Consider the following 16,458-nt stretch of genomic DNA (forward strand, 5'->3'; position numbering starts at 1 on the left):
AGGCTATGCTATATCCTCCTCTGGGAGACACCCTTCCTCCCCTGGTACTCATAAGGCTCTGTTTTAAGGTGGATCGGGACCAAAGATGGCTGGGACCAGCCCTTCACATCCCTCCCCCTCAGCTTAATCTTCTCAGACTGAGTGGTCACCAGGACTATGTTCTGCAGTAAAAGGCTTTTCCTGTACTTCAGTATTACCCTAACTTGGGGCTCTTTTCTTCTCTGACCCTTGCCATTATCGGGTTACGAGGTCCTAAATTAGGGATTGCCTCGCTCTTTAACTCAAGGGAATCCACTTCAACAGAGGGCCTTTCACCTTTTTCCAAGGTACCTTTCCCCCACCCAGGTAGAGAGTCTATCAAGCTAGGTTGAGAGGGCATTGTACAAATCTCATCTTTGGCTGAGTTTCCTCACTCTGAAGGACATCAAATCTTCGAAAGAGTGTACTGTTCTGTTCGTACGTCTCATTCTGAATGTCAAAGTGGCCCCTAACCCCTACACTAATACCTAAGCCTCACCTCGAGTAACTAGGTGGGTCTCCTAAAGAGGTATAAATACCTAACTACTATGCAGGCTTTGTAGGTAGCTTCTCTCTCTCTCTCTCTCTCTCTCTCTCTCTCTCTCTCTCTCTCTCTCTCTCTCTCTCTCTCTCTCTCTCTCTCTCACATGATAAAACCATGCTGTACAGCTTAACACAAATGAAAAAGGTGTAGTTAAAACTGTGTGATATGGCTTTGCAAAGCCAGCCCACTTGGCCAGAAATCTTGCCCCCCAAACTCCACCCCATTTCTAAATTAGCATTGCACCTTTATTTGCTTTTGGGTATAAGAAAATACGATCACATTACTGCAACGCTTATAGATTTACACTGGCTCCCAGTAAAATTCAGGATTGAATACAAAGTCCTTTGTTTGAGTCACAAATCGCTATTCAACAATAAAATGGAATGGGTGAATGCCTCTTTGCACTTTTACATGTCCCAACACAATTTGAAATCAGCTAACAAAGCTCTGCTTTCACTTCCAACAATTAAATCAGCACATTTGAACAAAGTAAAGGATAGAGCATTATCAACAGCTGGACCTTTTCTTTGGAACTCAATTCTACCTGTGTTAAGATTAGAACCAAACCTTCAAAAATGTAAAAAAGAATTAAAAACTTGGTTGTTTACATGAGCCTTTAGTATCAAGTTAACCACATAACGATTGAGCAGATTCTGGCAAGTTAGACTTTTTTTTATTGTAATTTTATTGTATTATTTATTTTAATCCTTTTTAAGTCTTAATTTAGTTTTATATTTGAAAGTTGTTTTTCACTGTTTTAAAATTTCACATTTTATGTAATATCATACTTGTTATTGTATTTTTATAATGCCATTTTTTAATTGATTTTATTCTATTTTTATGCTGTAAACCAGTATGATCGATACACAGAATATCGGTATAAAAATAATACAAATAAATAAACTGATTTTGGTTCTCGTCAATAACAGTATTTTGTCCTTTGTTTACATTTATGTAATTGATTGAATTTTTGGCTATATTTTTTGACAAGTTTGTTTTGGTTTTGTATTTGTATCTTATTTTATATGAGTGGTTTTTTTTATTGTACATTGCTTAGGCCCCTGTGTTAAAGGATTAATACATTTTAATGAAATGAAAGGCATATATTGAGTCTCCATGGTGTTGCACTGCGATGGGAGGGAGCGCTAGGGGGCACTTCCCATTGCGGGACGAGTGGTGTGTGCCCTTTCGGTGAGACGGAGCCTTATCTGGGAGTAGCGATGACCAGACCTCTGCCGAACTGCATGACTCCGGTGAGACCAACCATGCAAGGTTGACCTCTGAGAAGTCATCCAACCACTCCAAGCCCTTTCGGACCTACTGCTGGGTAATAGCAGAGGCAGCAGGCCGGATATGAGGCAGAGGTGGATGAGGACTTGGAACAAGTGTAGACACTGAAGACAGCGGAGCTGACAAAGACACTGGGAGTGACGATGATGAGGACAAATTAAAATCAGATAAGATAAAAGTCCAGGACTCCAGGAGAGCAGAAGGCTTCCCGACGCTGGCAGACACTCACTGAAGAGCAGCAACAAGCACAGTACGGACGACGGCCCCAAGCCTAAGGAGGAAGGAGGAAGACTGCAGGACCCTGGTCAGCGGCCATGCTGCCACTGAGATTCTGGAGCAGGAGAAGGGTTGCAGGCAGGCCCCGACGTGGTAGGCAGCATCCTGCCACAGGAAGAAGGCAGGGGCGGAGTGATGGCAGCATCCATGCCGCTGAGGAGCAGGCCGAAGTCCATGGCTCCCAGCCGCGGTGAAGCGGGTGTAGGCGGCAGCCTCCTGTCGTGTTGGAACCCCGGCACGGCTCCTGCTGCGCCGGCAAGATGGCGACAAGATGGCGGCCTCCGGGCCACGGAGGTAAGCACCTGCTCGAGTCTAGGCCCGTGAGCAGGAGCACAACACATGGCATGCAAATTTATCTCATGCAGATTAATTGTGGATATCCTGAAAACTTGTCTGGCTGTGGGGTTCGCAGGACAGTTTTGGGAAGCCCTGATCTGAAACAATCAGGCTTTCAAACAAAACTTCCTTTCTTTTTCTTTTTCCTGGAAACATGGATCTCTGGCTATACTTTGTTAAGCACAGAAAATCCTCGAACTGACACCATATTAGGCACAACATATGAGCAGTCAAGACTTTTTCACTGCTTTTATTTATAGTGCTTTAAATCTTTAGTATTCACAAAGCTTTCATAGTCACAAAACATTTAAACTTTCCTTTTCTCAAGGCTGCTTCCCTTCTTTACTCACAGTTTTGTAAAAAGGAGCTGATTTCTTCTGTAGTTCCCAGGCCTTTCCCTGCTCCCTTCTGAGGCTATGTTATATCCTTCTCTTGGATCGCCCTAGTACCCATAAAGCTCTGTCTTAAGGTGGACCAGGACCAGAGATGGTTGGGTTCAATCCTTTACACTATTCTGGGGATTTGTCAGATGTGCTACTTTGAACCTTATTATGGAAAAAAAGATCTCAGTGAACAGTCCCAGTCAGACTCCAAAGCAAATGTGACAAGAAGGGTAGCTCTAGGAACCCTATCTGTTGAGGACTCTAGTAATAATACTGTTACATCTAGACTATCCATAGTCAAATCTCCTTCTCTAATGTCTACTTACATGGTGGCCACCCTCTTGAATGCCGATATATAAAAGCCTGGAAATTGGTAGAAATGTTTAAGCCCAATATTTAAGAACTTCAAAAAATACTTTTTTAATATCTCCAAAGGTGCCCCAGCTAAGGAGTTATAGAACTTTATAAAATATAAATTCTTCCTCCTAAAAGGATTTTCCAAGATTTGCAATTTGTTCCAGAGTGCCAAATTAATCCTTGTAAGGGTTGAACAACTATCTTCTATAGCCATTAAAACTTTCCCACAATTGTTGAAATGATCGTCTTGCTTCTTAACAACCAAATCATGAGACGCCCAAGCTTGTTGGTAGTTCACTCTGTGAAATTGTTAAGTTGGCAAATACAGCCAGTCAAAAAAGATTCCATCCTAGCTCAGAGAGACATCTCGCTGTGGGATAGATAATGTAGCCATGGAAAACTTGACGAAGACAAGTAACAATGAATCATGCATCTCTGCAATCATAGTGTTCATCTTGGTTCTTTCCCAACTTCTCCACAGCTTCCACAGCTTCTTCACAGCTTTTGGTCATGCTGCTTGGAGGGTTCTGGGCATTTTTACTGTCTCTTGCTCCCCTCAACTCTACAGAGGACTTCTAGTTGTCTGCACCAAATCCAGCAGCAAACAAAGCATGCACGGGCACATCTTCACTAGGTAATTCAAAGAGTCCATTTCTAGCCACTGCTACACTTGGAGCTTGAGAGAAAGGAGAGGGGTTAATGCTCCCAAGTTTAAAAATGCCTCTGAGTACTGCATCAATGCCACCAACAACTTCACCATCATTAAAGCCTTGTCTAAAGCCAAATATTCAACCATATACTGGAAATGTCAGTCAAATGTACGACCATGAAAGGAAGTAAGGAGGTGTTGCATTTCTGGATGCTACGCAGCCTCCCCTCCACCAGAGGATCCCGGCGAACCCTGCTTGGAATCATACTCTCCAGTATGTCTCTGGTCTCTGGCCTCTGCTTACTGTACTACCTCTACTCCACTAGGGGAGTGCCATGAGTGCATCCTTCAGGCTGACCAGGCCCCTCTGTCTTGTCTACACCATACCCAGACTCTTGCCCTACTTAACCCTGTCTGTCCTTTCTCTCAGTGCTTGGGCATCAAGTGTCATTCCGCTCCTTGCTCTAGCCACCTTTGTTTTACGGTCTTCTAAGTCTTCTCCTTGTTTCTCTGAGTGGCCTACAGGCCTTATGATTGCTGTTTTGCCTTGTTTTGACCTGTGGCCTGCAGGCCTTCTGAACTTCCCTTGCCTTGTGGACTGCTCCAGACCTTCCATTGCCTCTGGCCTTATTAGGCCTGGCCTAGCCCTGTGACCTCCCTAGGTTTCTTCCTTGTCTCTAAGCCTCTCTCTGCTTTTTCTCTCAAGGCCTTCCTTATTGTTGCCTTCTGGCTTTGTGTTATGTTATGTGTTTGTCCTGTCCAGTCCCATCCTGTCTGTCCTGTGTTCCAGTCTGTCACGATGTTCTTGAATTCACTCTCTGGTATATAGCAGTTCACTTTTAACTCCATGCAGTTCCTGTGTTCCAGTTCACCCTTACCTCCACACAGCCCTAGTCTGTTCCTGAGTTGCAGTGCATCCTTACCTCCACTGAGCTCCAGGCCAGCTTGGACTCTGTTCCTGAATTTTAGTCCAGTCTCCACTCTGTTCCTGAGTTCCAATCCAGTCTGCACTCCATTCCTGAGCTCCAGCCCAAACTGCATACCATTCCTGAGCACTGCTCCAGCCTGTACTCTGCTCCTGAGCTCCACTCCAGCCTGCACTCTGCTCCTGAGTTTCACTCCAGCCTACATACCACTTCTGAGCTCTCCAGCCTGCGCTCTGCTCTTGAGTTCCATTTTAGCCTACATGTATTTGAGAGCATGAAAAGGCCCTGGACACAACTTGAACCAGGGCTGGTAAGTGACACCACAACTAAACATGACATATCCTAGAGATGTGAACACTTTTTTGCATAGGATATTCACATATGATGATGTAATCATTGTGAACATTTATGCAAAACTGTACACTTGCAGTTGTTAGCATTCATACTTATGTGTTCTTTTTTGTTTTCACTGCTGCCAGCTGTGAAGTGACAGGTTCCAGCTCAGAAGTGCCATGGCCCAGTCATGAAGACCAAGGTCCCAGCCTTCTATAGGAGGCTTGTCCGTTGATCTTCCAAATGGATGCCCCAGTCACAATGGATGGAGGAGGACAAGGTAAAGCAGCAGCAGCAGCAGCAACAGTATGAAAAACAGCTTGAAGGGCAGGATGAGGAACTGGAGGTCCACTCCAATTGGACACCCAGCATAAACCTGGTCACCTTTATAGAAGCTGCAGACTTGCAATGTGAAGATGTTCTGGCTGCAGAATCACAAGCTAGTTCCAGCACCCTGCATGTCAGGCAGCATGAGACAGACACACAGGAGCATCCTAGCAATGCCAGTCTTGCAGCCTGAGCTGAGACTTCAGCAACCTGTAGCCCTATTCCCAATAGCACCAACAGTGCAGGACACATAGATGCATGCAACATTGCAATTAATTGAAAGAAAGCATGGACTACAGCTGAACCATGTGCAGGCAGAAATGGTTAGAATGAGGAGGGCTCAGGTAGACCATATATGGGCAATCTATGGCCATTACCCAGAGCTACAATACCCTTGCTACAGCAGTCAATAATCTCAATGCTGTATTAATGTAGGTCATCCAGCATATTCCAGAGGCTGTCCCTATTCCATTGCTGTCATCACAAGAGTCCATCACTGCTTGTAGCAGTTCCTGGCTCTCAGTACGTGCCAGGGTTCCGAGATGAGTTGACATGCCACCTCCAGCCAGCAAAATGCCTCAGAGAGGGAAAACAACTTGAGACAGGTGAAGATAACATCACTGTACAGTGAGTGCTGAAACGTCCGAAAGAGCCAGACTATCCTGGCTATAAAGTCCTTGTGCTGGCCAAATGGAAGAGCGGTGAGCTTGCCCTGTCTGAAGAGTCCCTCTGCCAGCCAGATGGACTCTTCTGGCTGGAAGAGGGTTGCCCTGTATGAAGAGTCCCTGCACTGGTCAGGAAGAGTGGTGGGACTTTCCTGCTTGAAGAGTCCCTGTGCTGACCAATGGAATGGAGGAGTGGTGGGCCTGTCCTGCCTGAAGAGTTCCTGTACTGGTCAGGAAGAGTGGTAGGACTTTCTTGCTTCAAGAGTCCCTGTGCTGGCCAATGGAGGAATGGTGGGCCTGTCCTGCCTGAAGAGTCCCTGACCTGGTTAGATGGAGGAGTGGTGGGTTTGTCCTGCTTGAAGATTCCCTGTGCTGGCCAGATGGAGGTATGGTGAGCCTGTCCTGCCTGATGAGTGCCTGTACTGGCCAGATGGAGGAGTGGTGGACCCATCCTGCTTGAAGAGTCCATGTGATGGCCTGCTGATGTGGATAGTTTTGTGTCTGCCAGCATTGTCCTCCAGTTTCCTTCATATGCCCTCCTCTATGCTCTGACATTAGCCCTGACTTTTTATGTAGTTAAAGTTTTGGAATAAAACTTTTTTTGTTTATTATAGATGAGGATGGTAATTAATATTAAAAAACAATAACCAAAAGCATTCAAGATGTCATAGAATTTCTTTTACCTATTTATGGTGTTATTTTTTAAAATATATCAGTTCACGCTATAAATAAGGACCATCATACACTAGGGATGTGCATTCATCCTGTTTCAGGGACAACGAATCCCAAACAAATATTTCCTGTGGCAGGCCAAAAACGAAGCCTGAAACGAAAGGTTCAGGCTTTGCACATCATCACTAGACAAAGGGTTAAGAAATTATAACTTCTAGCTGTAAATTTCAAGTCTTTGTTTGCTAGTAACCATACAATCATAGGTATTTGATACTATATTAAAAACATCAAAGATTTGCACATTAATTCTTTATTTTTATCATTTTCCAAATGTATATACAATCAAACACTACTTTCCTTTCCTGGCCTATAAAGAAAAAGGTTTCACTTTTAGTTAATCCAGCATTTCAAAGAAGGTCCATTCTCGATTGATGGCCCAAGACACAATCCATAAGGTGAAAGTCCAACGAGATCACGTTTTGTGCTCTCATTAACCCTGCTTCAGGGGTATAAATTCCAAAAAACGCTGCCAGACAACTCATACAGTCAAACACTAAGGGGCGGATTTTAAGAGCCCTGCTCGCCTAAATCCGCCCAAATCTGGGCGGATTTAGGCGAGCAGGGCCCTGCGCGCCGGTGAGCTTATTTTACATAGGCCTACCGGCACGTGCAGAGCCCCGGGACTCGCGTAAGTCCCGGGGTTTTCGGAGGGGGGCGTGTCGGGGAGCGGGCCCGAACCGCGCGGCGTTTTTGGGGCGTGTCGGGAGCGTTCTGGGGGCGGGCCCGGAGGGCGCGACCATGCCCCCAGAGTGCGTCCCGGCGCGCTAGCGGCCTGCTGGCGCGCGGGGATTTACGTCTCCCTCCGGGAGGCGTAAATCCCCCGACAAAGGTAAGGGGGGGGGGTTTAGACAGGGCCGGGCGGGTGGGTTAGGTAGGGGAAGGGAGGGGAAGGTGAGGGGAGGGCAAAAGAAAGTTCCCTCCGAGGCCGCTCCGATTTCGGAGCGGCCTCGGAGGGAACGGGGGTAGACTGCGCGGCTCGGCGCGTGCCGGCTATACGGAATTGATAGCCTTGCGCGCGCCGATCCAGGATTTTAGCGGATACGCGCGGCAACGCGCGTATCTACTAAAATCCCGCGTACTTTTGCTTGCGCCTGATGCGCCAGCAAAAGTACGCCAAATCGCGCGGTTTGAAAATCTACCCCTAAATCTCCATTTTATTGCAAAATCACTAAGGGCCTCATTTTCTAAAGTATCACAGGCCTGTGATACTTTAGAAGATGAGGGGCGGGGGGGGGCCGAAATGGGGGGCTGGCCTGTGCTAGCTGGCAGCGATCGCACCATCGCGGTGTGATCGCTGCCGGTTTCGCACCCAATAGCGCCACCTTAGTAGGTGTAGCTATTGGGAGCGAAATAGGCAGCGAAAAGGCACTTACCTTTTCACTGTGCGCGCCGTCGTCTTGGAGTCGGCCCCGGTGATGCCCCAACTCCTCTTCTTCCGGGGCCAACTCCGCCCCAACTCCACCCCCATCCTGGTATCACACGCAATAAGGGACAACTCAAAACCAACATTTCCTCATGTTGGTTTTGAGTTGTTCCCCCTGGAGTTTAATTTTGTGATCCCTAATTCTATTGTTTTCTTTCCAACGAGAAAGGTTCGAAGTTCGTGCATCATTAGAACCTTTCAGCTTTCTGAAGGTCTGTATCATATCTCCCCCGCACCTCCACTCTTCCAGGGTACACAACATATCCAGATCCTTCAGCCTATCCTCATAGATCTTCCAATACAGACCCCACACCATTTTGTTTGCCCTTCTCTGGACCATCTCCATACTGTCTCTATATTTTATCTTGTATTCTTCATTTTATGTCTTTTATCTATTGTTTGGTTATGCACGATTGTACACATTGTAAACTGATGTGATAGTCTTTTCAGAACAATGATATATAAATATAGTAAATAAATAAATAAATAAATAAGTAGTGTTTGATTGTATATATATTTGGATCTCCAGAACTGAACACAGTACTCCAGTTGAGACCTCACCAAGGACCTGTACAAGGGCATTATCACCTCTTTTTTCTTACTGGTTAAACCTTTCTCTGTGCAGCTCAGCATTCATCTGGCTTTAGCTATTGCCTTGTCACATTGTTTCATCACCTTCAGATCACCAGACACTTAACCCAAGATCCCTTTTTTTATTCTTGCGCATCAGTCTTTCATTCCCCCCCCCCCCCCCCCCCCCCATCATATACAGTTCTTTTGTATTACCATACGCCAGATGCATGACTCTGTATTTCTTGACATTGGATCCCAGATGCCAAATCTTCAATCACTCTTCAAGCTTTCTTAAATCACTCTTCATTCTCTCTACTCCTTCGTGCATGTCTACTCTGTTGCAGATCTTAGTATTATCCGCAAACAGACAAACTTTAACTTCTATTCCATCCGCAATGTCACTCACAAAGATATTTAACAGAACAAGTCACAAAACAGATCCCTGTTGAACTCCATTTAACACCAATCTCTCTTCCGAGTAGGTTCCATTTACCATTACACATTGTCTCCTGTCTGTCAACCAGTTTATAATCCATGCCACCACAAGCCTACTATGTGGGATCTGTCAAACCCATAAATTGTTACTAGCAACATTTCTATTGGGTGAGCTCTCTAAGATAACCTAGACAATGCTGCTTGATGTTACTTGCTTTGGGACTTGTCCATAGAAGCCGTCCTGTGGTTTTACCCATAAGTCTTTTTGACAATTCAGAAAAAGCTGCTTAAGGACTTGGCCATAAAAGCAGTGGATTTCCCCAAGTCCACTTTAATAATGGTATAAGGATTTTTCTTCCAGTATCTTGTCTAAACCTTTTTTTAAACCCAGCCACACTCACAGCTTTAACCACATCCTCCGGGAATTAATTTGAGATTTTAATTATGCATTGAGTTAAATAATATTTTCTCCAATTTGTTTTAAATGTATCACCTAGTAACTTCATTGAATGTCCCCTAGTTTTTGCAGTTTTTGAAAAGTAAACAACTGAGTCATGTTTATCCATTCCAATCCATTCATTATTTTATAGACTGCTATCAAATCTCCCCCCCAGCTGTCCCTTCTCCAAACTGGAATCCTAAACATGTAAAAGAGATGGAGTTCTTGCATGGTTATTTGAGCTCCCGGAGAAGGCACAGACAACGGTACTGGTAGCGGAGGTAAGGGCTGCGTTCCATACACTATCTGGGTGTGAGGCTCCTGTGGCAGGGCTGATGTGGGAATTATGCAAAAACTCTGCCCATGGGAAAAGAATCACCCAATCATTTTGGCACTCATTAGTGTAGGACCTCAAGAAGATTTTCAGGGTATGATTGATCCGTTCCGCTTGACCTGTGAATGGTAGGCGGTGGTACAATTCTGGTCACTGCATCTAAAAAAAGATATAGTTCCAATGGAGAAGGTACAGAGAAGGGCAACCAAAATGATAAAGGGGATGGAACAGCTTCCCTATAAGGAAAGGCTAAAGAGGTTAGGGCTATTCAGCTTGGAGAAGAGATGGTTGAGGGGGGATATGATAGAGGTCTTTAAGATCATGAGAGGTCTTGAACGAATAGATGTGAATCCGTTATTTACACTTTCAAATAATAGAAGGACTAGGGGGCATCTTTCCTGGGAGAACGGTCACAGAGGAAGCCAAATAATTTGAGTTAGATCTATTACGTGATGGGGAGGATCAGGCGTAACTTCAATCTCGAAGGATCAGGAAAGAGCATCTGCCCAAGTGTTTTTAGAAGTGGGGCGGCATCATATCTCCAAGTCAAAACATGAGAAAAATAGGGGCCATCTAGCCTGACGGGCGTTCCGACGCTGTGTTTGGTGGAGATGCTCCAAGTTTTTATGGTCCATATATATATATATTGTAATCCGGTATTACATACCTTCCAACCACTGTCGTCACTCCTCAAGTGCTAACTTGATGGCTAGTAACTCCTTGCCTCCAATTCCATAATTGTCCTCAGCGGGTATGAATTTTTGCAAGAAGAAGAAGCAAGAGCAGAGAACTTCCTGGACATGTAAAATATTGAAAACCTAAAATCCCCTCCTCCCGAAGAGACTGGACATGCAAAATATTGAAAACCTAAAATCCCCTTCTCCCGAAGAGACTGGACATGTAAAATATTGAAAACCTAAAATCCCCTCCTCCTGAAGCGACTCGACATCTACCAACTTACTTTTTGTTTCTTTTTCAGCCCTTTCAGCCTTCTCTGCCGTCCTCCGGAGGGGGCAGCCAGCGGCGAAAGTGGCAAAAGCGGTCCCCGCACGCCCGTAGTGCACGGGCACTCAAGCCAATGAAAGCACATGAACGCGCGTGCGTGACGTCACGGCATACGTCACACATGCCCGTCCATGTGCTTTCATTGGCTTGAGCGCTCATGCACTACGGGCATGCAGGGGCCGCGGGGGCCGGCGGGGGCCGCTGGAAGCCACTTTTGCCGCCGGCTGCCCCCTCCGGAGGACGGCAGAGAAGGCTGAAAGGCTGAAAAAGAAACAAAAAGTAAGTTAGTTACACTTATTCACATATTTTACATGTCGAGTCGCTTCGGGAGGAGGGGATTTTAGGTTTTCTTTGGTTAAAGTTGGGATCCACTTCCTGGTGCCTGTCATTTCAAATGTCATTTGAAATGACATTTGAAATGACAGGTACCAGCTCACCCAGGATACTGTATAGGCGCTGTATAAAGCGCCTATACAGTAAAATGGGTTGCGCGGGCCTAACGCTTCACGGACGCTTCTTGGACGTGACTTGCATTTGCAAGCTATTTAAATACAGTATCGAGCGGTAGGTGAGCCGGACTGTGTGTGCGGCAAACGCGGGTGCGCCCGGCACTAAAGCAGCTCTTCCTACCGCTCCTTACTGTAACGGCCCGCTAGTGCTTCCGCCAGCCCTGCATTGGAGTAATAGTCCACAGGATCACAGTACAGCATTGCTTACACAACAATGATCTGCATGGGAAAGTTTTCAAAGCAATCCTTTTCTATGACCTCATCACAAAAGGCATTGTCTAGACTATGCAAAATAAAACAAAGCCTTGATATTCCTGAAACATTTTGGAACAAAATGCTTTGTGCTGATAAAATGAAAATGGAACTGTTTGTTTATAACTATACAATGGGGCCGATGTAATAAAGTGCGCTGAAGCTGCCGCACGTTTGTGCATGCCTATACGTGTTTGTATATGCTGTTTTCCTATGCAAAGCCCTATATGGTTATGTAATAAGGTAATGTATGTGGGAAAAAAGCACGTACAAGTGTGCATACAGACCTGCAGTTTTTCTGCGCAAGTGCATGCTAATAGCAATGCAGGAAGCCGTGCTGGCAGGGAGATTGGGTTAGCACTGGTTTTTTAATGTGGCTTTTTAGCACCTGGAGGCGACAGGATAAGAATTAGAAGCCAAAATGTCCAAATTTTTTATTCTTTATTGGAGAATTAAAATCTTTTTTTTTTTTTTAATTTTATTTTAATTTTATTTTTCTAATTTTCATAATTACAGCAAGTGTTAACTTACTTACAGAAAAGAAAAATGCAATATTTCTACCATACATTCATTTACAAAACGCTGTAACAATTCTATTTTACCTTCTAAATTACATATTGCATTTCACCATTAAAGAAACAAAGTGCCATCGGGGACAGAAATTTAAGGAAGTTCAAAATTAACAAACATACTTTGCATGTAATAAGCTTTACGTAGCTAAAGGTACCCACATTTTTATTATTGTTCCAAGTTAAGGCTTAACTACAGAGAGAACTATTACCCTTCTGGCGTTGAGAAAAGATTTTAACTGTTCAGGGTATTGGAAAGCATATATATCTTTCGCAGACTTTACAATACACTTACAAGGGTATTTTAAAACATAAGAAAAACCCAATTCTATTACTTGAGGTCTCATTACAAGAAACTCGCGTCTCCTGTTCTGAGTAATAGGTGCATAATCTGGGAACACACATATTTGTGCCCCATGAAACTGGTTCTGAATATTTTTAAAATACCGTTTCATTATCTCGTTGAGGTCTTTTTCAACTATAAAGGATACCATTAAAGTGGCAGTTTCGTAATATTCTATTGTTGAATCCTCTAGGAATCTTGTTAGATTCTCTTCATTAACATTAAAATCTTTAAAACGCCCGACTCAGGCCGAGTTTCGCCCTCTCTCAAAGGGGCTGCATCAGGGGCTACAACAAATAAACGGATACATAAATACTAATAAATAAAACAAATCATAAAAACAAATAACATAGACATGGATAATGGTAACATGAAAAGTGAAAACAGAAAATATGTAACAACAATATTGTCTTATGAGTGTATATGGACATTACCTCTGTTTCATCAAATTAAAATTCTTGATTACTCGGATGCAGTATATAGAGAAGCATCATATGGTCTGGAAGGTGTAAAAAATATATTACTACAAAAAATTATGTATAATAATAGGTCAAAGCATGAAAAATAATAAATAATAAATAATGGATATTAATGAAAAATAAAAAATGAAAAGAAATACCTCTGAATGGGGGTATCAGTAAACATATTACTGTAGTTGATATTTAATGATCAAATGTCAATCATTAATGGACAACTTCAACAACATACTGTATATAAATAAAAAAATGAATCAAAGATGGAATACAAGGATTCAATAACTTATAATGATATTGGTAGAAATGCTATATTATAACATATGTACTTGTGCAAACAACCAAAACTTGCAAAATGGATTCACTGGAAAATTTTTTGTTTAGCAATTGAAGTAATATTAAAAAAAACTAACTTAATTCGTATCTAATTAGCATGCACACCCATTATTACATCCTGTGCTTCCACTGGTTTTTGCCACGCGTGCCTAAAAACTCCACGTAGAAAAATCAGCACAGATCTTTTTACATCAGTCCCTATATACTGCAACTTCCATTTCTGAACAATGTTTCTGACAGCTAGCTGGAAGCATTTAAAGATTTTTTATAGCCTTTCCCTGCTTTGTAAGAGTGAATTATCTTCATTTTCAAAAGGTTAGATAGATCCTTAAAGGAGCCATGGTAAATTGAAAGTAGACAAAACAACAATCACAACCTGAAAAGTTAAAAGTGTCAGAATATTTGTTCAACCGTAGAATTGTCTTCACCTGACTAATTGAAGGTCTAAAAAGTCAATCAACATTTTGGCCCTAATTAAAAACTTTATAAAAATAAATTAGTAATCAAGTAACTGGAATGGTGTCCAAACTTTTGCATATGCCACACTCACTGTTTTATTTTCAATCTGTTAAAATCAGCAAATAAACAGTAATTTTGCATAAAACATTATAGAAAGATATCATGTTTAACTTTGTGACAATACTGGTAAAAAAAACAAAACACTCTGCTAAGTGAAAGAATATATACCATTCAAAACTATCACCCAGAATGTGCAGTGACAAGTTGGTGCATGCGGTGTTTCCCATACCTGCAGAGGGGACACAACAAGATACGTTCACACATACCCCATTTTAACGCTATGACTTTTGCACAAACAAAATAACGGGTACTGAATGGATACATTTATTAACTCTATTTACTATCAAACATAGAACATCTACATATTGTATGTCTGATTATGTGATATATATGATTATATGTCCATGTGAAAAGACATATATAGTTCAGACTAAAAGACCGGAGTTTGACTCATAGAACACAGAAACTGCTTATACACCAGAGAAATGAGCACTCCAAAGATCCAACACTGCATAGACTTTTGTCATTCTTTTGAAGATTTAAAGTGGACACTCATCGAACGAATATTGCCACTCATATAGGGTGCCAACACAAGCTCCAAACTGAATTTTAAAGAACAATATTGGATTTACATGCTAAATACCATAACACTGAGTGGATTAAATGAAGAAATAGAATGGCACACCTTATTTTAAACCTTTTGGAGTTTTAGAACATTTCTTTCGTTTCTACTGTTTTCTGATTGGTTGGCTTCGGTAACATTAACCACATTGTAAATTGGTTCTCGCTTAGACTGCTTCTGCCCTCTAAAAGAGAGAGCTCCTGTTGACATAGAAACATAGAAATGACGGCAGAAAAAGACCAAATGGCCCATTCAGTCTGCCCAGCAATCTCCCACACTTATTTTCCCATACTTATCTGTTTCAATGACCACCAAGTTCAGGGCCCTTGTTTGTAACTGTTTGATTCAAATTTACTGCCACCCCTGCTATTGATGCAGAGAGTAATGTTGGAGTTGCATCAAAGGTGAAGCATAAGGCTTAATGGTTAAGGGTAGTAACTGCCGCATCAAGCAAGTTACCCAGATGCTTATTTACCCAGACTGCACAGATCAATGCCTTGTTGGATGTTGTCTGAATGTAAATCCTTTTTTCTATATTTCCCCCTGCTGTTAAAGCAGAGAGCAATGCTGTATATGCATTCAAAGTGAAGTATCAGGCTTAATTGGTTTAGGGTAGTAACCGCCGCAACAAGCAAGCTACCCCCATGCTTATTTGTTTACCCAGACTGTGTAGTTCAGTCCTTGTTGGTTGTTGACTCACCGACATCACTGATAATGCTGTATGACAGTGGTAGAGATAAGAGCATATACATTCCCTGAGGAATAAGGACGTCTTCAAAATGAGGCCTGTGTAGGGTAACACTTCCTGGATACAACCAAAGCATTGATGCATAGCATATTTTAAATAGTCACAGATAAGTTTTTAATTGCATATTTGAAAAATTTGAATAACAGACAGCATGAATCAAAGAGGTGATAATGATAAAGAGGCTTAACCGTAAAACACAACTATGTTGGTGGCCTATATATAAGCAGTTCCCTTTCATGCAATAGTTTTTCATTTTACAGCATTTGCAAATAAACGTGAAATGGCCCCTGTACTCATTACCTTAAAGGCCTTGGTAACTCCTTTTAGTTAGAGTAGTACTGATTGGTAATTAGGGGGAGGCACCATTCATATACAGCCCCTCCTGTGAGCTGTGGGGGCAGTATAGTTTGGTATAGAAGTTTGGAGGAATTCTCGAGAATTTTTCCTCTGTTTAGTTTTTTGTGGCCTGAGGGCTCGGGCTTCATTTGGTCTGTAATCCTTGGATTACAGACCAAATGAGTCCAGTTTGAGGACTTATCTTCTGTAACCGACTCTTTAGGTGTTGGGTGGTTTGTTCTGGGTTGTTTTTGAGGGAATTTTTGCAACTTTTGTAAGAAAACTGCAAGACCCCAGAGTGTTTGCTCAGGGAGAGGTCTTGGGGAAACCTCTTCTGGGGGGCCATGGGTAGGGAAGTCCTGCCCCTCTGTGACCATTGCAGGAAGAGAGGAATGCTGGTGACTCACAACTGTGTCCTTCTGGTGTTTGAATCTATTATGGGGAAGAGATACCTTTTGTTGGATGCTCATCAGGAAGAGTTTTGGTCCCCCTTCCTGCCTGGAGACAGGAACATTGACAGCTGTGTGTTCCATTAGAATTCTTTCCATCATGGGATTCGAGAAAGAGAGAGTGCGAAGAAGAAGCACAGTGAGAACCATGAGTAAGATCAACTTGAAACCTAGTGAAGGCACTTAATCGGAATCTGGAGAGAGAGTATTTTTGGATTGTCTGTACTGAGACTGCATTTTACCTTTTTTTACCTGTG

At 42.9% G+C, this 16,458-nt stretch overlaps 1 long non-coding RNA gene across 1 annotated transcript in view; it reads right to left on the reverse strand.

Moving 5' to 3' along the window:
• Positions 1-12,243: 12,243 nt before the first annotated feature.
• LOC115085623 overlaps positions 12,244-16,458 on the reverse strand; it is a 66,960-nt gene continuing 62,745 nt past the window's right edge. Inside the window, exons 2-4 of the long non-coding RNA XR_003854907.1 lie at positions 14,215-14,275; positions 13,153-13,217; positions 12,244-13,005 (exon numbers count right to left, since the gene is read on the reverse strand). This is a non-coding gene — a long non-coding RNA (uncharacterized LOC115085623). The remainder of the gene's footprint in view (positions 13,006-13,152; positions 13,218-14,214; positions 14,276-16,458) is intronic.

Source organism: Rhinatrema bivittatum, chromosome 2 (genome assembly GCF_901001135.1).
Source record: "Rhinatrema bivittatum chromosome 2, aRhiBiv1.1, whole genome shotgun sequence".
In the NCBI taxonomy this organism is placed as follows: domain Eukaryota; kingdom Metazoa; phylum Chordata; class Amphibia; order Gymnophiona; family Rhinatrematidae; genus Rhinatrema; species Rhinatrema bivittatum.